This window comes from Peromyscus eremicus, unplaced genomic scaffold, assembly GCF_949786415.1.
Source record: "Peromyscus eremicus unplaced genomic scaffold, PerEre_H2_v1 PerEre#2#chrX_unloc_2, whole genome shotgun sequence".
Taxonomy (NCBI): Eukaryota; Metazoa; Chordata; class Mammalia; order Rodentia; family Cricetidae; genus Peromyscus; species Peromyscus eremicus.
The window spans coordinates 2,996,933-3,021,961 of record NW_026734289.1 but is presented as its reverse complement, the minus strand read 5'-3'; the positions used below and the strand labels follow the sequence as shown (position 1 = coordinate 3,021,961).

General features: G+C 42.6%; 1 long non-coding RNA gene across 1 annotated transcript in view; it reads right to left on the bottom strand.

Annotated features, from left to right (window-relative positions):
* LOC131901060 (uncharacterized) overlaps positions 1–13,610 on the bottom strand; it is a 42,787-nt gene extending 29,177 nt beyond the window's left edge. Inside the window, exons 1-2 of the long non-coding RNA XR_009376317.1 lie at positions 13,502–13,610; positions 13,213–13,265 (exon numbers count right to left, since the gene is read on the bottom strand). This is a non-coding gene — a long non-coding RNA (uncharacterized LOC131901060). The remainder of the gene's footprint in view (positions 1–13,212; positions 13,266–13,501) is intronic.
* Between the last annotated feature and the right edge of the window lie 11,419 nt (positions 13,611–25,029).

The window sequence follows — 25,029 nt, the reverse complement described above, 5'->3', positions numbered from 1 at the left end:
TCTTCTAGAATTTTGAAAATGTTCTTCAATATTATGATTTTCCCAACTGTATCCTAAAATAGAGTACCAGAAAATTTATATTATTGAAAGCATTGTAAAATTTATGTTACTATCTTCAGTGAATCTTAGAAACATGCCTGATTTATTTACCTCACTCTTCTTTCTCAATCAAATTACACAGGAACATTCAAAACCAAGAAACAGTTGTCCACCTATTTTAAAATGTGAAGGAAAATACACTGTCTTACCTATAGTAGTGAGGTTCCTGTAGGTCTCAATCATCACCTCTTTGTAGAATTCTTCTGGGAAGGATCCAGCAAAGTCCACTCTTCCAAAGTGAAGTTGACATGCACATCATCATAGGTCACTGCATTCTAAAACAATCCATACATGTGAACAACAGAAAGCATGATACTGGCAACATTGTAAATGTATAATTCTTTGATAGTATATTCATACAATTCTGGTGCTCACTATCTTACTCCATTACATAGATGTTATAATGTAATCACCAAGTCACTTTAGAAGAAAACTGAAGAGGGCGTTAACCTCTCTCAATTCTGTACCCTTTTAAAAAGGAATCACCTTGCAAGAAAAATGCCAATTAACAAACATACACAGACAAGTAAACAAAACAACAGTATAGAGTACACATGAGAGAAATTGTATGAACTAACTACAAAGAGGAAATAAGATAGACAAGTGTGTAATCAGGTCCAAGTCAGATAGAACCTAGATGAGCAATTGTCCTTGTGGTAAGATGGAAGATTAACATTGGGTATATGCACAAAAGAGGTATAACTGGATCTTGAGGTAGATTGACTCCCAATTATCTGAGGATATCATACTGATTTCCACAGTGCCTGTATAAATTTGAACTTGTGACAGCAATGAATTCCCTTGCTCCATAGCCTTTCCACCATTAGCTGTCACTTGTGTTATTGATCTTAACCATTCTTACAAGTGTAAGATGAAAGCTCAAAGTAGTTTCAATATGGATTTGCCTGATGGCTAAGAATGTTGAACATTTTTTCAAGTATTTCTCAGCCACTTTAGATTCTTGTACTGAGAATTCTATTTAGAGGTATATCCCATTATAATTGCATTATTTGGTTTGTTGTTTAGTTTCTAGAGTTCTTTATTATCTTTTGTGAGAAAACCCAGAATCACATAGACAAACATGTTGTACTCACTCATACATGAAAATTAGCTGTTAAGTAAAGTACACTCACAATAAACATAGTTAATCACAGTACAATACACAGATGCATAGAGGCTAAGTAAGAAGAGCAGCTCTAGGGTATATGCATGAATCTCACTGGGAGAAGTATATGGAATAGATTTTGTGGGTGCACTGGAGACAATTGGAGATGGGAACAGAGGAGAAGACAGGAAAAGGTAACTGGATTAGGGGAGATTTAAGCAGGAGACATGGACACAGTGCAGTGCAAACTTCATGGAACCTAATAGGCTGACCCTAGTGAGGAGTCCTAGTTATCAAGAATTCAGAAGCTGGCTGGGTAATGATAGCACATACCTTTAATCTCAGTACTCAGAAGGCAGAGGCAGGCAGATCTCTGTGAGTTTGAGGCCAGCTTTCTCTAAAAAGTGAGTTCTAGGACAGGCTCCAAAAGCTACACAGAGAAAAAACAAACAAACAAACAAAAAGAATACAGAGGCTGAACCAACCATCTTCTGTAACCACACAACACTCTCAGTGGTAGGATTGGGACACCAAGCTAGACACAAAACACTCAGCTAACACGTGTCCGGCCTGAAAGATATGCTGGAGCAATGGTGGCTCAGAGTGTCTAACCAATGAATGACTAGTCTGAATTGATGCCCAAGCTATGAAAGGAGGCTCATGCCTTACAAAGCCTAGATGGATAGGAGCTGCAATAGGATGGTCCAGAAAACTAGGAAAGGACCAAGTACAACTGACCAAGGAAAATACAATGAGATGATGTATAACTATATTCTGTTATAATCAAAGATTTGTGCCTAGCCTAATTGTCATCAGAGAGGCTTCTTTCAGTAGATGATGGGAACACATGCAGAGATCCCTACCCAAACATGAGGATGAGCTCTAAGAATCTTGTGGAAGGAGAGAATGAATATTGTAGGATACAGAAGGGTTGTGAAAACAAAGAAATCTTGGCCCATAGAATCAATAAAGCAGGGTGCATAGGGGTTCAGAGAAATTGAAGTGGCAGTCATGAAGCCTGTATGGTTCTGTGCCAGGTCATCTGCGTACATTCTATGGTTGTTTAGCTTGGTGTGTTTGTGGGACTTATAACTGTAGGAGTCCTGGTAGGATTGGCTCTTTTGCTTGCTCTTGGGACCCCTTTCCTCCTATTGGATTACTTGTCCAGCCTTTACATGAGGGTTTGTTCCTAGCCTTACTGCACCTTGTTATGTGTTTGGTTGATATCCCTAGGAGGCCTACTATTTCCTGAAGGAAAACAGGGTAGCAGTGGATTTGGAGGAATGATTATTTCAGGGTGGTGACAAGAAGGAATGGAGAAAGGGGAAGGAAGCTGCAAGTTAGGATGTATTGTATGAGAGAAGAATAAATACCAAGAAAAAAAGAAAAAGGGAAATGCATTGAATCTTAGTACAATGATCCTCATAGTCTGTAACAGCCCCAAACAGCTCAAATGTCCAGTTTCTTTTGACACTCAAGATAATCTCTTGCCTGTCACATCTTGTACAAATCAAGAGACAGGGATTTCCAACAAATAATGGCACAGTATATATTCCCATTCAGAAAAAAGAAATGTGACAGTGTTCCTGGACCCAACACATGCAGATATTCCCAGCTCATGTGCATGTCACACCAGCCAGAAGGTTAAGTAGCCAGGCCACCAGCCCATGAAACTCCCACCATCCCCACATACCCACAGACACAATCCTCCACCAAACATACAGCTGCCACTCCCAAATCCATGTCCCCACCCATAATTAATTTATCTCTGTTCTCTTTTAATTGGATGAGGGTATGTAACCTTTGAATTTACTGGTTGGTGGTTACAATTTATTACTTTGGGGGCAGTCCAGCACAAGTCCCAGGCTTTGTCCTTGAGCCACCATGGGGGCTGGCTGGTCAAGCACATACTGCACATAACTCTAAGTTAGTGAGGGGCCCCAGAGAGTAAACATCTGGCTGAACTTTGAGCAGTGAGAATACGTGCAGAAAGGGAGCTATTTCAAGGACTATGTCTTTTATTCATAGCCCTCCCAGAAACTGCTTGCTCAAGTGTCAGGAAACTGAAATTGAGGCCTTATCTCTGAGAGAAGACTGAGCAGCTTGTTACGGCATCTGCTTGGTCCTTTCATTCCCCCCTTGAGTTGTATATCATCTCATAAATTACCTTAAAATGTTGTTTGTTATCCAGCCTGGCTGAGACATCAGTAATTAGTCAAGGATATGTTTGAACTCATAATCCTCATGTTTTGGTCTGCTAAGTACAATTCTAAGTACAGATGATGCACACCCAACATTTTCTGTTTTGTCAAATCATTTTAACAATGTAATGTTAACATACTTAATAGAGAATATAAAATAAATTAAATACCTCATATGTGTATGCTAAGAAACATTGTATTTCCTTGTTATAAACTTTTTTTTGCATTTTCTCAGGTATTGATAATTTTTTTCTATTTAGAACACTTTCTTCTTTAGCTCACACTTTCCTCACACAATGTAATTGAGAATTGCTTTGATCTTTTAATCCTGATTGTGCTGTTAAGGGTTGTGAAGATAGTTCTGCCATTTCTTCTAGTCTGGGTCTTAACTGGTCAGTGAGAAAGAAAAATAGACCAATAAATGAGTGTCTTCCAAACTCTGGCATTTCTGGAAACTTATAATTGAAGAGGGACCTGTGCAAGAGTTGAGTTTGTTGACCAACTTTGAAGCTGGTAGAGTCACAGTGCAGAAAGGGAGAGGAAGGATAGAGTTTGAGAGATTTCCTACTTCAACAATAGTTGAGATTAGCAATGTGGAATTAGGTAATCAATTTTAATTGCTCTGTAAATGTCCTGATTGACCATATCTTTCAGTCCACAGACCAGGGCAATCCAGAACCTGAATAAAGGATTGAACTTATCTTGAAATCAAAAGTTGCTATAGTTACAATAGTTCAACCAAAATAGATCTGTGTAAAATGTTGTGGCTCTCCTTATCAGGATGTTATTTTTCTGGTTTTAGAAGTATACTCTGCCCTGCCTGCAGGGCTTCAACGGGTTCTCGACCACCCTAAGGACGGAATGATAGGGACAGGAGATACAAGGAAACACACCAAGTCTGGATTCTGATCAAGGTGCAACTTTATTTTTCTCCAAGAGGGTTTATATAGTTTCTGCAGGGTGGGGGGAGCAAGAAGCTGTCATCTGCATAAGGTGGGGCAAGCTAAGGATGTTTGTATAGGATGTTTACAGGGTGAAAGGGTCAAGGGCTCTGCCTCAATGTCCTGTTGCTAGGCAACCTGACTGTAAGATGATCTAGTTCCCTGTCTTATGGGGGTCTGTATTTTTCCACTAACTAGAGATTCTGTCCTTGTCCCTGACATCTCCCCCTTTTTAGTAATAAATCTAAGGGCCAACATAAACCAGGTTCGAATGGTCTAAAAGGAGGACTCTGAAAGAGGCTTTGCATGGAGGATTACAGAGGCCCTATCCCTCTAAAGGTTGTGAAAAAAGGTCCGAGAGGGAATGTCTCTCCAGACTCAAGCATCACAGGCGTTCCCATATCGCAGGAATCAATGGACCGTGCAGTTTTTTGAGGGAGCGGAAATGGGTAAGCGCAAGGCTGTTACTGCACAACCGCTATGCAACAGGGCATATAATCCAGGCTCTCGGAATTTTGGGGTACCATGGTCCCCAGCCTGTGCAGTCCCAGCTGCACTCCAATCATGCCTTGAGTGAGCCTTTTTCCCACACACAGGTGCAGCCTCCCCGGAGTGAAGGGGTCTGTGTGGGGCATCTCTGTCAGGGGAAATTTCACCCCTGGAGTCCTGCATATCAAAACAATGGTAATGAACCTGGATCTGCCTGGCTGGCAGGTCTGTTATTTGGCTTCGGATGAACCGAGTGAGCCAGGAAAGTGCCCATGGCCCAAAGGCAAGGACCAGGAGCAGGCCTACAACAGGTCCTAGGAGGGAGGGAAAAAGGGTTATTAGCTAAGGGAAGTTGGAAAACCAATTCTAGAACCAACCAAGCTCTTGTTCTCCTTTTCTCTCTCTCTCTCTCTCTTTTTTTCTTTTTATAGTCCTTTTCTAACCTTCCATACTGTCCCTGACTATCTTGGTGTGGTCTATAAAGAAGCAACATTCCTCTTTGAGCCCAGTACAAAGACCACCCTGTTGTAGAAAGAGGAGATCCAGGCCTCTCCTGTTCTGTAAAACTACCTCAGCTAGGGAGGAAAGGGATGACTGGAGGGCTGAAATTCCCTGTTCAAATTGAGCAATATCCTCGTCTATGGACAGTCAAAGCTCAGATTAATGTTGGTTGGACAGGACCAGAGAGGCAATTCCTGTGCCTGTTCCCGTTGCTCCAACCCCCATAAGGACTGCTAAGGTGATGGCAGTAACAGGATCCCATCAAGGCAGTCGTCTCAGCGCGGCTTCTCTTCCTAGAGATCTAGGAATTGATCTGAGGAATAATAGGTTAGTCTAGGTGGAAGGGACCTAAGTGCCCTGAGTGGCATCTCTGGTGCTACCCTGTTTGTTGTGCTACCTGCCAGCCACAGGCTGTGTCAAGCTGGCCCAACACGGCTATGACTGCCCTGTGACACCAAGGCCAGCAGGTCCGACAAGTCTTTCTGACACCATGGATGAAAATTCAGCACTGCCCTTGGAAACATGACCCCTGCTGTCAGACTGGATTTGTGACAAGCAGTGTCACAGCCCAGAACGTGATTGACTATGGGACTTGTATACTCTGTGAAAAGTCTCAAACACAGTTTGTTGTAAAGTTCCCACTGTCCTCCCCACAGGAACTCTGACCAGAGTGATAACAGAGCTAAAGGGCTGGTGGGGGTTGCTGTGGGTGAGGACAACAGCCTGGAGGGCTTGCTGGAGGGACAACATTTAAAACAGAAGAAGTTTCCTCAGGAGACGGGCTATCTGTCCTGGGCAGATCAGGTATATTTACAGCTCTAACCAGGCGTTCTGGTAACCATCTGGGAGCAGAGTGTATCTGGTCAAGAATGCAGGCCGAACCTCGTCCCCAAATAAGGACCGGGTCGGGGCCCTTCCAATGCCCCGTGAGGGGATCTCGCCACATGGCTAGTGGCCGGGTGGCATCTGGAGAAGGGTGCCAGTGCCTGTCAGTGGCAGAGTGCCCTGCAGCATCTAAGGTGAGACTAATTAAAGGATTATTAGACTGCCCGATTCCTTTTAAATTGGTGAGGGATGGAACCAGTGGCCAAGCAGACGGCCAGTGAGACTGTGAAATGACTGTGGTGTTTGTCCCTGTATCCAAGATACCCTGAAACTTCTTTCCCTCTATAGTAAGGGTGAGAGTAGGGCGATCCTGAGTAACAGGATGGACCTAGTAGGCGTCCGAGGAGCCAAATCCAGCTGACCCCCGAGGGGTGTTTGTAATTGAGGGATTATCACAGACAGAGGAGGGTAGAGGAACTAGCTGTGCCAGGCGCGTACCTTGAGGAATCGTGACCATGCCATTTACAGCAGTGGCCAGAATCTTAGTTTCACCTGTGAAATCACTATCTATTACGCCAGGGTAGACCTGGACCCCTCAGAGGGCCACAGAAGCACGGCCAAGGACAAGCGCACAAACATTAGGAGGTAGGGGCCCTGTCACCCCTGTAGGGATGACCTGAGCCCCTTCAAGGGAGTTTAATACTGTTTCGGCAGCGGCACACAAGTCCAATCCATCACTGCCTGGAGTTGCTCTCCAGAAGGAGGAGAATGGAACTGGGGCGGGAGAATTTGTTGAGGCTGGGGAGTTAGGGGGTGAGTGGAACTCAAGGCCCCAGGGTGCGCTCTTGGAGGCATTGGGGCCAGGGGCTGGCCCCTTTGGAAGTTTCCCTGCACCCTCGGAGGAAGGGGCTGACCGAGATAATTGACTTTTGACCTGCATTCTGTAGCCCAATGACGGCCCTTGTTGCAGCGAGGGCAGAGAGTGGAAGGCAGGGCCCTCATAGAGGCGGCCTCCTGAGCCGGCTGGGCTAAGGGCGGGAGGCTGTGACCTTTCTGGGGACATTCCCTAGCGAAATGTTGTTACAGAAATAACAGGTGCAGGCTCCAGGCTGTTGTGAAGCCCTGAGGGCAGCACCTATAGCTAATCCCATGGCATGGGCGGCGCCAACACCTGAACAGAGTCTCACACATTCAGACAGGTCCGCTCTGTTTTTATGAGGGCAGAGGACTTCCTGGCAGGCAGGGTTTGCATTTTCAAAGGCCAAGTGTTTAACAAAGGTGCTTTCGTGTTCGTTCGGCCCAAAAAGTCTCTCAGCTGCATCATTTAAGCGAGAGACAAATTCACTATAAGGTTCATCAGGGCCCTGACGAATCTTTGCTAATGAGGTGGTAGCCGATCCCTTTTGGGCCAGGCGTTTCCAGGCCTGGACCCCCATGTTTTGAATCTGGGCCAAGAGGCCAGGAGGGAATTTTGCCTGTGCTGCGTTTGTATCGTAAGGGGGGTTGCTGAGGAGTTTCTTTAGTGTCCAAGTTTTTGAGGGCGGCTGTTCAATATTTTTTTGAGCAACTTCTCGACAATTTTCTCTAAATTCTATTTTCCAGAGGACAAAGTCAACCCCAGAAAGAGCTGCACGGGCAAGAAAATACCTGTCATTAGGGGTCAACCAATGTTCACGTTGGTTTTCCACCAAGGCTAATGTAAAAGGAGCTGTAGGACCATACAGAGCACAGGCAGATTTCAGCTCTTCAACAAGGTGGAAATTTAATTTGTGATAAGTCTGTCCTGGCGGAGGGGGGGGTCCTCTGGTGATGGCTTCTCCTCCTCCTCTGCCTCCTCCTCCTCCCCCTCCTCATTTTGATCTTCCAAACCCCCTGAGGGGCCGCTCTGGGTGGCCACCTTGGATGAGTCCCCAGAGGTCTGGCTTCTGGTAACAGGAAATGCCAGGACAGGCTGAGGCTTACTCTTCGATTTACTAGATTTTTGAGATGGTTTTAGTGGATACAAGGAACTAGGGTAAAGAAAAAAGACCTTAAAGCCTTTGTTGATTATTAATGACATTCTCAGGGTCTATAAATATTCCCCTGACATACAAAAGCTTATTAATATAGGAGAAAAAATCTCCAAAGAAGCCTTTCGCTCCCCCTCTACCTGCCCTAAGACCCCGGAGCGCTTTCTGGTCCGCCTTCAGTCTGTCCCTTGGTTCACGACCTGAGCTCTATGCAAGAGGGGATGCTCACGACTTTTAAACCTAACAATCCCCAGGAGTCTGCTCCTGCCAATCCTCATCCCTCTGTTAATTTGACCTCTATCTCCCCTCTAGAACCCACCTAGGTGGCTTCCCTAGAGAAAGGGGCAGCCCGTTACCATAATCCAGACTGGCCCCCCTTGCAAAAATCTCCCCTTAACACAGGAGTCCTTGGGCCCTTTTATACCACCTCAAAAATCTCTGGCAGTTCCCCCTTCTGCAATGCCACTTCCCTATGTTTTTCTGTCTTCCCATTTTTGAGGGCCTATTCTTGATGAGTTGGCTCCCCCTGTCCCAGATCTCGGCTCACTGTGAAGGGCCCTCCAGGCTCGTAGGAAACATGTTGAGCTTTTAAGGGAATTGAAAACTCTTGACAAAGAATTTAAAGATCTTGCCCAAGAAAATGAGGAAATTGATCAACTATTGATAAGAAATGTACAGGAGGCCTCAGAGTTTCATAAAAAAAAAAAATGTCAATAGTGAGGTTTTAAAAAAGGATTTTTCCATAACCTGGAAACAAGCTAAGGAAATTATATGGAAATATCCTACTTGTTAATTTTACAATCAGACTCCACTACCCAAAGGATGTAACTCAAAGAACACTCAGAGGAATGAAATCTGGCAGATGGATGCATTTCATTTTGTAGAATTTGGAAAATTGAAACATGTGCACCACACCATTGATATCTACTCAGGATTTCCATGAGCAACTGCTCTGAGTTTCAAAAAGGCTGATTCTGTAATCCAGAAATTGCTAGAAGTTATGGCCATCATGGGTATACCTATATATGTTAAACCTAACAATATCTAGCCTATGTCTCTGGTAAAATGAAACAGTTTTTTGCTTATTACGATATAAAACATATTACAAGTATACCACACAATGCGACAGGAGAAACAGTCATAGAAACATCAAATTGAACTCTAAAGGGTATGCTAAATAAACAAAAAGGAGCAACAAAATCCCCCAGAAATAGATTACATAATTCTTTATTAACTTTGTATTTTCTCAATGCTAATGAGAAAGGAACAATAGCTGCGGAGAGACAGTTGATAATAGAAAAAAAAATTACAGAGTTAAATCAGCCTGAATATTTTAAGGATGTGCTGACCTCAGAATGAAAACCAGGATATGTGTTACATTGGGGATGAGGTTTTGCTTTTGTTTCTATCAGAGAAGATAAGCTATAAGTACCATCAAAATTGATAAAGGGCCAGGCGGTTTTGGTGGTGGTGGCGCATGCCTTTAATCCCAGCACTCGGGAGGCAGAGCCAGGCAGATCTTTGTGAGTTCAAGGCCAGCCAGGTCTACAGAGCAAGATCTAGGAAAGGCACAAAGCTACACAGAGAAACCCTGTCTCAATAAAAAACAAACAAACAAAAATGTATGGGCTTGGGGATTTAACTCAGTGGTAGAGAGCTTGCCTAGCATGCGCAAGGCCCTGGGTTTGATCCTCAGCTCCAGAAAAAAAAAATTGATAAAAGTTTGATTTGAACAAGACAGACTTCTTAATTGGAAGAGGTAATAGTTCCTCAACCAGCATGACTATCCAATTTAAAGTAACTTGGCCTATTGGTATTACATCACACATAACATTCATAAGTCTTCCTAAATGTTTGTTTTTGCTCTTCTCTATAAACACTTATCACAAATGGTGTTTATGTAGTCCCAGATCAATTAAAAATTAAAGCTGGCTTTGGAGTTGGACAATGACTCTCTCCTTCTTTAAAGCCAAGCATGTTGTTAAAAAGAAAATGCATAATCTCTGTATCATGTCAGAAGAATCAACTGATATGGGACAGAAGAAAGCCAAAATTAAGGGATGATTCTATTGCCACTGTTCTCATAATATTTTGATGCTATTTTGATTCTTTAAACTTTCCTTAAAGTATGAATTTTATATCAAAATATATATATATATATATATATTTGTAACTCAACATAAATCCAGTTACTCTGATCCTCATAGAACAGAAAGTAGGAAGTAGTCTTGAATGCATTGGCATAGGAGATCACTTCCTAAATATAAGATCAGTATCACAGTCACTGAGAGAAACAATCAATCAATGGGACCTCTTATACCAGAGAAGCTTTTGTAGAGAAAAGGACACGGTCAACAAGACAAAGTGACAGCCTACAGAATGGGAAAAGATCTTCACCAACCCCACATCTGACAGAGGGCTGATATCCAGAATATATAAAGAACTCAAGAAATTAGACATCAAAATATCCAACAGTCCAATTAAGAAATGGGCTATAGAGCTAAACATAGAATTCTCAACAGAGGAAGCTCAAATGACTGAAAGACATTTAAGGAATTGCTCAACCTCCCTAATCAGCAGGGAAATGCAAGTCAAAACGACTGTGAGATACCACCTTACACCCATCAGAATGGCTAAGATCAAAAACACTGAAGAGGACGTGGAGCAAGGGAAACACTCCTACATTGTTGGTGGGAATGCAAGCTTGTACTTTTCCATTTTGGAAATGAATATGGCGATTTCTTAGAAAATTGGGAATCAATCTCCCCCAAACACAGCTTTATCACTCTTGGGTATATACCCAAGGAATGCTCAATCATACCACAAGGGCACATGCTCAGCTATGTTTATAGCAGTATTATTTGTAATAACCAGAACCTGGAAACAACCTAGATGCCCTTCAATTGAAGAATGAATAAATGAAATGTGGTACATATACACAGTGGCGTACTACTCAGCAGAGAAAAACAATGACATCGTGAGGTCTGCAGGCAAATGGATGGATTTAGAAAAAAAAAATCACCCTGAGTGAGGTAACCCATACTCAGAAAGACAAACTTGGTATGTACAAACACATAGAAGGATAATAGATGTAAAACAAAGGATGACTAGAGTGCTACTCACAACTCCAGGGAGGCTACCTAGAAAACAGGACCCTAAGAAAGACACAGGGATCACCCAACAACAGAAAAATGAATGAGGTCTACATGAGCAAACTGAACATGAGGGGAGTTAATGAAGGGCAAGTGTCGGGAGAAAGAAAGCTTAGGGGAGCAGGAGGTCCCAGCTGGATGAGGAACAGAGAGGGAGAACAAGGAAAAAGAGACCAAGATAAATGAAGACCCCATGGGAATAGGAAGAAGAAAAGTGCTAGAGAAGTCCCCAGAAATCAAGAAAGATACCTCCACAATAGACTGTTGGCAATGGTCAAGAGAAAGCCCGAACTGACCTTCTCTGGTGATCAGATGGCTGAACATTCTAACTGTCGTGCTAGAACTCTCCGCCAATGACTGATGGAAGTAAATGCAGAGATCCATGTCCAGGCCCCAGGTGGAGCTCCAGGAGTCCCATCAGCAAGAGAGAAGAGGGATTGTATGAGCAATAGATATTGAGACCATCATTGGAAAAAGCACAGGGACAATTAGCCAAACTAGTGGAAACACATGAACTATGAACCAATAGCTGAGGAGCCCCCAACTGAATGAGGCCCTCTGGATAAGTGAGACAGTTGATTAGCTTGAACTATTTAGGAGGCCCCCAGGCAGTGGGACCAGAACCTGTTCTTAGTGCATGAGCTGGTTTTTTTGGAGCCCAGAGCCTATGCTTGGACTCTTTGCTCAGCCTGGGTGAAGGGAGGAGGGGACTGGACCTGCCTCCACTGAATCTACCAGGCTGAGCTAAATCCCCAGGGGAGTCCTTGCACTGGAGCAGATGGGAATAGGGGGTGCATTGGGGGGAGGGGGGGACCCATAGAAGGGAGGACAGGGGAATACATGGCTGATACGTAAAATTAAATTAATTATAAAATTAAAGAAAATGAAGTGCTTCTTCCATCAAAGTGCTAAAAGAAAAAATACCTGTTTTTGCAAGCTTTGCTGACTCTGATATCTGCCCTCAGTATGTAACAGGATCCTCTTAAATTCTGATTTTTTCAGTGGAAAAACTTTTACAACTCCCAAACATATTCTGTTACAGTAGTTTATTTAAAAAATTTTCTCCCATTTAAATTGGGGCGGTTCAGTTCCACTCAAACAAACAAATGTTCCAAATAAGAATAGAAAGACAGAGAAGAAAATATTAATAGTTGGACTCAATACATACTACGTGAGTTATAGTAAGTCACCAAAATCGTTTATGTGCTTTTATTAAAATACAACAATGGGTACAGGTGGCATTTATTTGTTGTTAGATTAGCCAGATAAGGATTAGAATTCTGAGATTAGAACAGGCAAACACCACTCTATATTTAGGATCAAACATGTCGATTTCTACCTTCCCTCTTCATCTTCTTTACTTTTAGCATCTGAAAGTGGCTAATCAATAAAGAATAGCTAGCTGGTGAGTCTTTCCAAATGGCAAAGGACAGGAGCCACGCACAATATTTGCTAATGGTTATGAAGAGAAGTGTCAATTTTTTTCAACCAAGTGAAGTGAATCTCTGCTCTAAAGCATAATTTTCAGCATTTTTGTAAGTTTAATATCTGATTCCTTTGTTCCCAGAAAGAGATGTTCTCCAGAAATAGATGTGCAGCTTAGCTCATATAAATGCTAGCTTGTAACCCCACACACAAAAAGAAACGTGAAAAAAAACAAAGTCCCACTTATGAAGGAAGTGATTTTATAAGTTATGCCTTGTGACAGCACCCATCTCCATGGTGTATCGCAACCCATCTTTCTCTAGGTAGAAGAAACTGACATGCAGAGAGGCTAAACTGCCAAAGACATAACCAAGAATTTCCTGTGTGTGCCTGCTTTCCTGCCCTTGTTTTGCACTCTGTTCCTCAGACCTGCATTCTAAACCTGTACCTGTGGTTATTTCAGACCTTATTCTCCTTGGATAACCTTTCATGTAGCTCAAAAGGGCCTGTTTCATGTCCTAGGAGGAGAAGGAAAAAAATCAAAGTGACTTTTCACATCTGATAAAGTCTATTTACTTTCAAAGGAGGAAATTTGTCAAAGATCCGTTTACAGAAACCTTGTTGAAGAGGCACAGAAGTTAGCGTGATACTGACAAGTTTTCAAAGGGATCTACGTACATCAGCCCTGGAGTTAATCTCCAACATAAGGTAACTAGAGGACACATTGCCAATCATTGCTTACACCCCCACATACCTGGAATTTATGGTGCTACATTGCTCTCAGCTTTAAGGAGCCTCTTCTGACCTTCAAGGAAGGACATAGCATAAGATTGAAATTCATTGTCAAGGCAGTGAATTCAGACCCAGTTCCCCATGTCTGAAAATTCCAATGGTCAGGAAATTCAAGGAAAAATACATTCATTGAAGTGAAGCTTGTATATAACATATTAGAAGAATTTAGCATGGTACTTGTTATGGCAAAACAATATCAGGGGACACTTATTGACAGGGTAAAGTGGTTTGTGAGTCTTTTGGTGTCTCTGGTTCTTTGTAAAACTGTGACAGGGAAACACAGGTTGGGTTCAGGAGGAAGGAGAATCTCTTCTTCTGAGACAGGTAAGGTGCTGTTGAGCATTTCGTGAAACACACATCTCACTGACTTGTGAAAACCCTCTGTCATATAGTGCTTTCTTAACATCTTTATTACACTGAGTTGTCAGGCACAGCAACTTAGAATGGGAAAAATTGATCATAGCCCACAATTCCAGGTAATAGTTCCATTTTTGGAAAATCAGGATAGGAACTCAGCTAATCATATCACATCCACAGCCAAGAGCAGAGATAAACAAATGTACTCATGCTACCTCTTTTCTTATGCTTATGCTCTAGCTTCTTCACAGTACAGGTTGTAGACAATGAAATGATTCTGCCCATTTTAGGGAGTCTTATCTCAATTAACAATTACTAAAATCCCACTGAGACAAGTTCAAAGAAAAATCTGATCTATATAATTCCTCATTGAGGGTCCTTTTCCCAGGTGACAAGTTTGATTCAGTCTGATAATAAAAACTAAGAATCACAATGCCCCACCATTCACTGCCAGGATTTGACGAGATTTCTGCCTGCATTCAGAGCTGTGGTCCTCATCCTGTGTGGGTCACCACCCCATTGGGGGTCACATATCACATATACTGCACAACAAATATTTGAATTACAATTCATAACAATAGCAAAATTAGGGCTGGAGAGATGGCTAAGAGGTTAAAAGCACTGCTTGCTCTTCCAAATCTCCTGAGTTCAATTCCCAGCAATCACGTGGCGGCTCACAACCATCTGTAATGATATCCGGTGCCCTCTTCTGGCCTGCAGGGATATGTGCAGACAGAATACTGTATACATAATAAATAAATAAAACTTAAAAAAAAATAGTAGCAAAATTAGTTAAGAAACAACGAAACAGTTATGTTTAGGGCTCACCACAACGCGAGGAACTACTGTTCATGCTATTTAAAGATTTAAAGGGTCAGAGAATTGGAAAAAAAAATAACCATTGATCTAGAGTGTCTAGTGGAACCCGAGTGTCTATGTGGCTAACTATGAAGGGGCTTGCAAAGGATTTTCCTGAATATCCTTTGCTCTAAGGTAAACTCATGTTCTTTGTGGAAGACTCCAGCTATCTGGCCATTTTTACTACCCAGTAAGAGCAGACCACTTTGAGCTACTAAACAGAGAGTACAACACCCACTACACACATGCTGATGACACAGATTTTAGTCACACTGGGCTTCATGACCATATCACGCTCCTATGAGTGCTTGTTCCTAGACTATATCAGCCTCTTCCTCTAGCATAACTCTGCCTAGCTGTTTCCTGTAGACTCTTTACAAGGAAGTTGTTTAACAAGTGTACTTCTCAGTCATCATTAAGTCTATAATGTCTTGTGGCTAAGGACATAAGGAGATGTAGCTACTTTTTTTTTTTTTAATTTTACATCTTTTTTGTATTGTTTTTTTTTTCATTTTTCATTATTAAGAAATTTTCTCCTCTCCCCACGTACTGTCCACAGAGCCCCCTTCCTCCCTCTACACACCCCCATCCCTCTCTCCCAAACCACTGCACATCCCCACATCCCCCAAATCGAGGTCTCCCATGGGCAGTCAGCAGAGTCCAGAATACTGAGCCTAGGCAGGTCCAACCCCCTCCACACTAAACCAAGGCTGTTCAAGGTGTCACACCACAGGCACTGGTTTCCAGAAGCCTGCCCATTGACCACGGATAGATCCCTATACCCTGTCTGGGTGCCTCCCAAACAATTTGAGCCAAACAACCAGCGTCTGTATCCAGAGGACCTAGTCCAGTCTCATGGGGGCTCCACAGCCACCAGTCCACAGTTCATGGGTTTCCACTAGTGTGGCCAGTCACCTCAGTTGCAGGTACTTATGATGAACTTTAGCATATATAAATTTCTATGATATTATTACCTTGTGTACATAAAATTTCAGTAGGAGATAAAGATTCAGTTCTACACAGGGAAAGAACTGAAGGATGTTCAATCAATCAAGGAGAGATCTCTGGGTTTGGATGAAGGGGATGCTGAAGGGCTTCCCTTATATTCCAGCATAGGCTGCTGCAAAGGACAACTTGACATCTAGTGTAAAGAAAGCTCTTAGCAATCTCAGTTCCCATGACATCTGCAGCTCTTTCCTAGACATTCTATTGTATCCTGGAGAGCCCTGGCATCCTCTGTGATGTCACTATGTTGTGGCAACACCCACTGTCCTTGAGAAGTTTATTCAGTGCCTTCACCATTTACTGATGAACATGATGGCATACTGAAGAGTCTAATTCAGAAAGAGAATGGAGAGGTTAGAGAAACCAGAGAGTGACTGAAGAAAGTTGACCTTCAGCCTTAATGTAAAACGTCAAGAAAGAAATGGTCAAGAGAATCATGTAATGAGTTCTGTGCAAGAAAAGGGAATCTTCCTGGAGGAAGTGGGCTTGTGCTGAATCTTCCAGTAATGGGAAACAGAAAGCTGGAGTCTCTGGGAACCAACAGAACTTCCCTGCTTGTCATGCCTCTTGAAATTCAAGGATTCCAGGATATTAATTGTTCTGGTTCAGAAGACGGGAACTGGTAAGGCTAATGCTTTATGCTGGGAACTCTTGGCTTTCATTCCTTTTGGTAGATAGGCATTGATGTGTGAACATGAGACCGACATTGAAGTGGGAGGGATTAATAAGATGTGCCCATTTCAAGGCAGGACATCACTCTACTTCAACCACAGTGGCTAACTTTAGTTACTTCCCAGCTGCTCTGTGTTTCTCAGTTGTCAGTGAGGAGACATGTTGAGTCTGGTGACCATGTTCTGTCCTTATATGTCTTTTCCATCAATAGTTATATGGTTAGAGTGACCTGTCAAGATATTTGGGGAACCTCTAAATGACTGGGGTGATTATGAACTATGGCAATTTTTTCTGACTTTTAAACCCACAGGCTTGTGGACTCTGTAGCCAAGTTGAATTCTGAGTCTGCAGCTGTGAATGAGCCTGAAGAGGCTATCTCCTTGGTTACTTGGAGCATGTGCTATGAGGGCAGAGAAAACCAGATAGCTGGGATAACCACTTCCCTTCAAATAGAGAAGACAGCTGAGTTCCCCAGAGGGGGCATCTGAAGCACAGGACAAAATAATTTGGGGTGTCACTGAGTCACTTTTAAACAAGCAATCTCAAACAATTGATTAGGTCTTAGGGTGGTCTGTCCATTATCTTTGCCTTGTCATACTGCAAGTTAATTTGTGTTCATCTACCCCAAGGAGCACCAAGGAGCCACCATCCCACCAAACCTTCCTCACCAAGATGCAGGTGAAGCAGAAGGTTCAGAGAGTGACCAGTCAGCTACGGCAAATGACTATTGAAAGTAATTAGCAGTGAGATTGCCTGATCTTTATCACAGAAGAGAGCATGAATAATATGTATTCATTCTTTCAAACCCTGTGGTTTTAATCTCAGGTCCACTCTGTCATCATTTCTTCATTTTATATAAGGTCTGTGTTTCTGGTAGGCTGCATCTTCAGGGTATGCTTTCAGGGTATGCCAAAATCATGTCTCTGAACTACTCCCAAAGGCAGAACCTCAAATGTGGACAGGAATGACATGAGGACAAAGACTATTCTCTTTCCTCTAAAAAGAAACAAAAACATAGCCTGTGGCATGAGTCATAGTACTCATGGACTGAGGCAGTAGTATGAATTCCCAGCATGACTTTGAAGAGATTCAATCAAGTGCTGGCTAGTGTGAGATGTTAGTTGTTGTGAGTTTGAGTTAATTTTTTTGTTACTTACTTTAAAAGGCCTTGTATGTTTGATTCTCCAAGCAGCAGTTGGAGAGGCCTGGTCACACATCTAAATGTGTCCATACAGGGACTCAGACTGATCCCTGCTCCTTTTGTTCCCCTCTGAGAAGACACACCTGCATTCATTTCTTCAGCATCCAGTTGATAGAGTTCTCCCACTCTCACTCAGTCTCTCTTTCTCTGTCTCTCTAAGTATCACTTTCTCTGTACCTCTGTCTCTCACATACATGTGTTTATGTTGTGTATGTTTCTATGTGTTTGTGCATGTATCTCCCTCTAGTCCCTGCAGTCAGGGATCTGTGGTTGCGCATGAGCAGTTCCCTATCGCACAGTTCCCAGGTAATACCTTGGTGAAAATTGGGAGCACCACTTTGAGTATTATAGTTCCACCAGTGTACTTACTTTAGTGACACATAGATATTTCCATGCAGGTGTTTATAAATCTGTCATGATGTTGAGTCCCATCCTCAAAACTGTTCATGATGTTATTTTGGTCTCCATTGTGACAGGTCCCATCATAGACAATTTGTTTTTGAAGACAGGAGAAACATCTTCACAGACTCTGGAGGGTACACACCTGTGGAGTAGACACCAGGGAAATTCTTAGACAGCTATTTCAGCAAGCCTCCTGAGAGAGCTCATGCAACTCCACCTCCCATCATCTAAACAGCCTGCCTCTACTGGTGTAGGGTCAGCATAGGTGTAAGTAAATTGTTTTGAAATCTGTGGGTTGGTCCCGGGTTTGGGTACCAACAATATAAGTAAATTTGTTGCAACAACTCTGGGAAAAGGTGTCCTGACTACCTGGGGAGTCAGGCAACACCTTGATCTGCTTAGGACAGCTCTGATGGCTGGAACTGCAAGGAGACAGTTCAGCCCTGGAGGACGAGGTATCCCACACACCTTGAGCTGCTCAGAACAGCAGCTCTGCCCTGAAGGTGTCCTGGACACCTGAAGTTCTTTAGCACAGCTCTGATGGCTTAAACTGCAAGGGACCGTTCAGCCCTGAAGGGTGAGGTATTCTGGACACCTCAAGCTGCTCACGATAGCTCTGCCCTGAAGGTGTCCCAGAGACCTGGAGCTGTTGTGCACAGCTCTGACAGCTGGAACTGCAAAGAAGCAACCCAACCCTGGATGGGACAATTTTCTGACTTCTTGGGAAATTCAGGCCTGGAACTGATGGGGGATGATCTCCCTGCAGGATACAAAAATCCTGCTCTTCTCCTGGAGAGCTGCTACAGCTGAGCTTTGCTTAGTCCCCTCATAGGGGGCTTCCTAGCAGAGCTCTGCTTCTCTTGCCTATGCTGTGGCTTTCTTTTGCTTCACTCTGCAAAAAGGGAAAAAACCCTGCAGAAATGTAGCAGTGTACTCTGGCTATGGAAAAAAGTGTTACTTTTTAGCTCTTTATGGCTCTATCCACTGAGGGACGTCTCATCAAAAATCTTCTGTTCAGCTCCTCCTTGCTCTGCTCTTTCAGCTCCCTCTTGCTCTGTCCACTGGGGGACATTTCAACAAGGATCTTCTCTATGCCAGTGAATGAAGATCATCACACCCAAAATTCTTTTGAGAAAGAAGTTTATTTGGGAAGGAGGAGTCCAGGAGAGTAGCTGCCTCTACCAGGGTGGACAGAACCGCCTTTTTTTTTAAACTGAGCAGGCAGGGTGGTTTATACTGGATGTTTTGGAGGTGCAGTCAACCTCAGGTTGACTTGGGGCTCAGGGTTCTATTGTTCTGCTCTGTGATTGGTTGATTTCACAAGTCAGTTGGCCAGGGGCAGAGAAGGCTCTGATCTGACTGAGACAAACAGTGTGTTTCTTACTGCCCTGATCTGAGTCTTTCCTCCCTAGTTCTGAGCTCCAGGGTCAGGGTAGGTTTCTTTAGCCAGCTCCTTGTCCCTACAATAGCAAGTTTAATAAATACCAGAAGTTCCCAGCACTTAGAAGACAGGATGTGGCATCCCGTGACATCTAGTAGTCTAGAACACACCCTGAATTCCTGTGATACTTGAGGACTATGTTCATGGAGTTCATTACCTCTAGGTCCAGGACCTACTACCAGGCAAATCCTTTCTATGAAAAGCTCAAGATGGGGCATGAGCAGGTCATGTCACACACGCAGAGCTTAAAGTTTGAGAACACCAAGGTCTCAGAGAAATTAAATGGTCTGGCCGAGGAGTCACTCTTCCATTGTTAAGTGCCTGTTTTTCAGGGGACCACAACATTGTGCAATGGCCATCTCTGGCTTTTCTTGTTGCTGTACTGCAGAGTCTGAAGCTCTGGCTCCAGCCTTTCTGCCTCTTAGCAAGCTTCCTTAGCAAGTAGTGCTTTGTCTTACGCTTCTCATTCTCAGCATTGCCAATAGTGAAATAGACTGTTAGCTACTCACAACCCCATATTGTCATGCTTAATAGCCTCCAGAACTACTATTTTTAACCTTCCTAATGGTGGGAACATTGAAGTATAATTCCTCATGTTTTGACATTTCACCATAAAATTATTTTTCTTGCTATGTCATAATTGTAATCACTGCTGTTATCAATCATAATGTAAATATCTGTTATGCAGAGTATCTGAGATGCCTCCCCCTTGAAAGTGTAATTCCATCACCAAATGAGTCATGACACTTAGAAGTCCAGTTTACAACACGAGTTGGATATCATGTATGGTTTTGTGCAGGGGTCTATTGCCATAGGATTGCTACCCGCCAGTAGTTCAAACCCGCATTTTGGGGCGTCCACCTGCCCATATGAGACATGAAGCAGGAACCTGGTTTTGGCTCTGTTTAGAATTGGTTAATAGCCAGGCGGTGGTGGCCTTTAATCCAGCACTTGGGATGCAGAGCCAGGCGGATCTCTGTGAGTTTGAGGACAGCCTGGGCTACCAAGTGAGTTCCAGGAGAGGCGCAAAGCTACACAGAAAAACCCTGTCTCGAAAAACCAAAAAAAAAAAAAAAAAGAATTGGTTATTAAATATTCTCAGGTTTAAGGTGGAAACTCGAGCCATTGGGTGCCATTTGTAGCTGGAGAATTTTTCTCCAGCTCCCACTGCCAAGTCCCGCCAGTCCCGGAGTGCACTTATAAAATAAACACACAGACTCCTACATTATTTAAACTGCTTGGCCATTAGCTCAGGCCTATCATTGTCTAGCTCTCACTCTTATATTCAGCCCATTTCTATTAATCTTTACTTTGCCACGTAGAGGAAAACTGAATAGAATGTTCACATCTGTCAATTCTGTACCCTTTGAAAGGGGTATCACCTCACAAGAAAAATGCCAATTAACAAACATATACAGACAAGTAAACAAAACAACAGTACAGAGTACACATGAGAGAAATTGTATGAACTAATTACAAAGAAGAAATAAGATAGACAAGCTATTGGCTAACGACTTTAATCCCAACACTTCAAAGTCAGATGCAGGTATATCTGCCCCTGAGTTGAATGCCAGAATAGTCTATGTAATCAGGTCCAAGACAGATAGAACCTAGATGAGCAATTGTCCTTGTGGTAAGATGGAAGAGTAACAGTGGGTATATGCACAAAAGTGGTATAACTGGATCTTGAGGTAGATTGACTTCCAATTATCTGAGGATATCATATTGATTTCCACAGTGCCTGTATAAATTTGAACCTCTGACAGCAATGAATTCCCTTGCTCCATATCCTTTCAAACATTAGCTGTCACTTGTGTTATTGATCTTAGCCATTCTTACAAGTGTAAGATGAAAGCTCAAAGTAGTTTCAATATGCATTTGCCTGATGGCAAAAAATATTGACCATTTTTTCAAGTGTTTCTCAGCCACATTAGATTCTTCTACTGAGAATTCTATTTAGAGGTATACCCCATTATAATTGCATTATTTGGTTTGTTGTTTAGTTTCTAGAGTTCTTTGTTATCTTTTGTGGGAAAACCCAGAAGCACATAGACAAACATGTTGTACTCACTCATACATGAAAATTAGCTGTTAAGTAAAGTACACTCACAATAAACATAGTTAATCACAATACAATCCACAGATGCATAGAGGCTAAGTAAGAAGAGCAGCTCTAGGGTATATGCATGAATCTCACTGGGAGAAGTATATAGAATAGATTTGTGGGTACACTGGAGGCATTTGTAGATGGGAACAGGATTGGTCAGGTGAGTAAGGAAGGGACAGAGGAGAAGACAGGGAAAGATAACTGGATTAGGGGAGATTTTAGCAGGAGACATGGACACAGTGCAGTGCAAACTTCATGGAAGCTAATAGGGTGACCCTAGTGAGGAGTCCTAGTTATCAAAAATTCAGAGGCTGGCTGGGTAGTGATAGCACATACCTTTAATCCCAGTACTCAGAAGGCAGAGACAGGCAGATTCTGTGAGTTTGAGGCCAGCTTTCTCTAAAAAGTGAGTTCTAGGACAGGCTCCAAAAGCTACACAGAGAAAAAATAAACAAACATACAAAAAGAATACAGAGGCTGAACCAACCATCTTCTGTAAACACTCAACACTCCCAGTGGTAGGATTGGGACACCAAGTTAGACACAAAACACTCAGTTAACACTTGTCTTGCCTGAAAGATATGCTGGAGCAATGGTGGCTCAGAGTGTCTAACAAAGGAATGACTAGTGTAAATTGTTGCCCAAGCTATGAAAGGAGGCTCATGCCTTACAAAGCCTAGGTGGATAGGAACTGCAATAGGATGGTCCAGAAAACTAGGAAAGGACGAAGTACAACTGACCAAGGAAAATACAATGAGATGATGTATAACTGTATTCTGTTATAATCAAAGATTTGTGCCTAGCCTAATTGTCATCAGAGAGCCTTCTTTCAGTAGATGATGGGAGCACATGCAGAGATCCCTACTCAAACATGAGGATGAGCTCTAAGAATCCTGTGGAAGGAGGGAATGAATATTGTAGGATACAGAAGGGTTGTGGAAACAAGGAAATCTTGGCCCATAAAATCTACAAAGCAGGGTACATAGGGGTTCAGAGAAATTGAAGTGGCAATCATAAAGCCTGTATGGTTCTGTGCCAGGTCATCTGCATACATTCTATAGTTGTTTACCTTGGTGTGTTTGTGGGACTTATAACTGTAGGAGTCCTGGTGTCTGGCTCTTTTGCTTGCTTTTGGGACCCCTTTCCTCCTATTGGGTTACCTTGTCCAGCCTTGATATGAGGGTTTGTTCCTAGCCTTATTGCACCTTGTTATGGTGTGTTTGGTTGATATCCCTGGGAAGCCTACTATTTTCTGAAGGAAAACAGGGTAGCAGTGGATTTGGAGGAATGAGGATTTCAGGGTGGTGACTAGAAGGAGTGGAGAAAGGGGAAGGAAGCTGCAAGTTAGGATGTATTGTATGAGAGAAGAATAAATACCAAGAGAAAAAGAAAAAGGGAAATGCATTTAATCTTAGTACAATGATCCTCATTGTCTGTAAGAGCCCCAAACAGCTCAAATGTTCAGTTTCTTTTGACACTCAAGATAATCTCTTGCCTCTCACATCTTGTACAAATTAAGAGACAAGGATTTCCACCAAATAATGCCACAGTATATATTCCCATTCAGAAAAAAAAAGGAATCTGACTGTGTTCCTGGACCCAACACAAGCAGACATCCCTGACTCATGTGCATATCACACCAGCCAGAAGATTAGGTAGCCAGGCCAACAGCCCATGAAACTTTTACCATCCACATATTTCTACACACACAATCTTCCACCAACCCTACAGCTGCCACTCCCAAATCCATATCCTCAACCCCAAATTGGATGGATATCCTCTGCTCAAAAGCAAGCCACACCAGACAGAAGAACAGATGGGCAACCTGTGGTAAAGATGCCCTTTTGGGCCAGAGGCCAGGCGAGCCACCAGAAATCCAAAAAAGCTGCTCACTTTTGGACATCCTGCAGTCTTTCAATAATCCCCTAACAATATTTTCAGTCCCACTTCTCTCTTCATCTCTGTGTTGTTGCCTCAAAATTGGGTTGAATCCTTTCTTTAACAAAGGACACACAATCTGCCAGATGTCTATGTAGGCCATCTGCCCATAGACCTCCCCTACTTTCACAATGCCCCCTCAACCCTATCTCCAAACTTCCTCTTCTCCTCCCTTTGGTCATCCCCAAACCTGGGCAGATACTCGCTGCTGGAACAAAGGTAACACTGCAAGATTTCAAGGCCCCACTTGAGATGAGAACCCCTGTTCAATCATAGACCACAAAGAAGAGAAGAACAAAGAGCAAATAGAAACCAAGGAATAAAACACCCATCCAAAAAAGACAAACTGAGAAATCAGCACCCAGAGCCACAATCACCACAAATCCAGATACCTGGACACCAGAATAAGAACATAATAACAACAGCTGGAGCAATATTTCACTAGCAGATTCCTGTTATCCTGCTACAGCATGCTCTGGACATTGCATCACAGGTAAAGGACAATGAAGACAGACATTATAAAGATGATGGGAGTTCTTAAAGAGGAAGTTAATTGAATCCCTTTAAAGAAAGTATAGAAAGGATAAATGTAATAATATAGGAAAAAATTAACAAATCCCTTAAAGACAGCCAAAGACAAAAAATGGTTTATGGTAATGAATGACCTCTTCAAGACCTGATAATGTAAATAGAAGCAATTAAAAAATGCAAACTGAAGAAATTCTAGAAATGAAAATCTAGGTATTCAAGCAGGAACTACAGAGGCAAGCTTCACTAAAGATTACAAAACATGGAATGAGAATTTCAGGCTTTAAACATATGATAGAAAATATGGCTATATTGATGAAAGAAAATGTTAAATTGAAAGATTTCCTGAAACATAAGATCCAGGAAATATGGAACACTATTAAAAGACCAAACCTTAGAATAATAGGAATAGAAGAAGGAAACTCTCAGCTCAAATCCCAAAAATGATTATCAAACAAATTTTTCTAACTAAAAGGACAGAAGAGAACATAGCCCAGAAAATCTACTAAGCAGAGCTCACAAAGGCTCACAGACATGGAAAATGCATTTACTACCTGCATGTGTCCACACCTGCTCCCCTGCATATGTGTTACCGTTGTATAGCTTGGTGGTTTTGTCCAACTCCTAACAGTAGAAATGGGTGGTGTGTCTCTGACTTCTTTGCCTGCTCTTGACATTCTGTGACTTGTACTAGCTTGCTTCATCCAGCCTTGATATGAGGGTTCCTCCCTACTCTTATTGTCACTTGTTATGCAGGGTTTGGTTGATAACCTTGGAATGCTGCTCTAATCTGAAAGGAAATGGAGGAAGTGTGGATCTGGTCAAGAGGAGAACAATGGAGAGGATAGAAGAAGTCGTTGGAGGGAAAACTGCAGTTGGGATGTATTGTATGATGGAAGAATAAATAAAAATAAAAAAGAAAGATTGTAATGTGGACACAGTGTGGAAAGACAACAAATCCTGTAGCTCTGTTTCAGACAG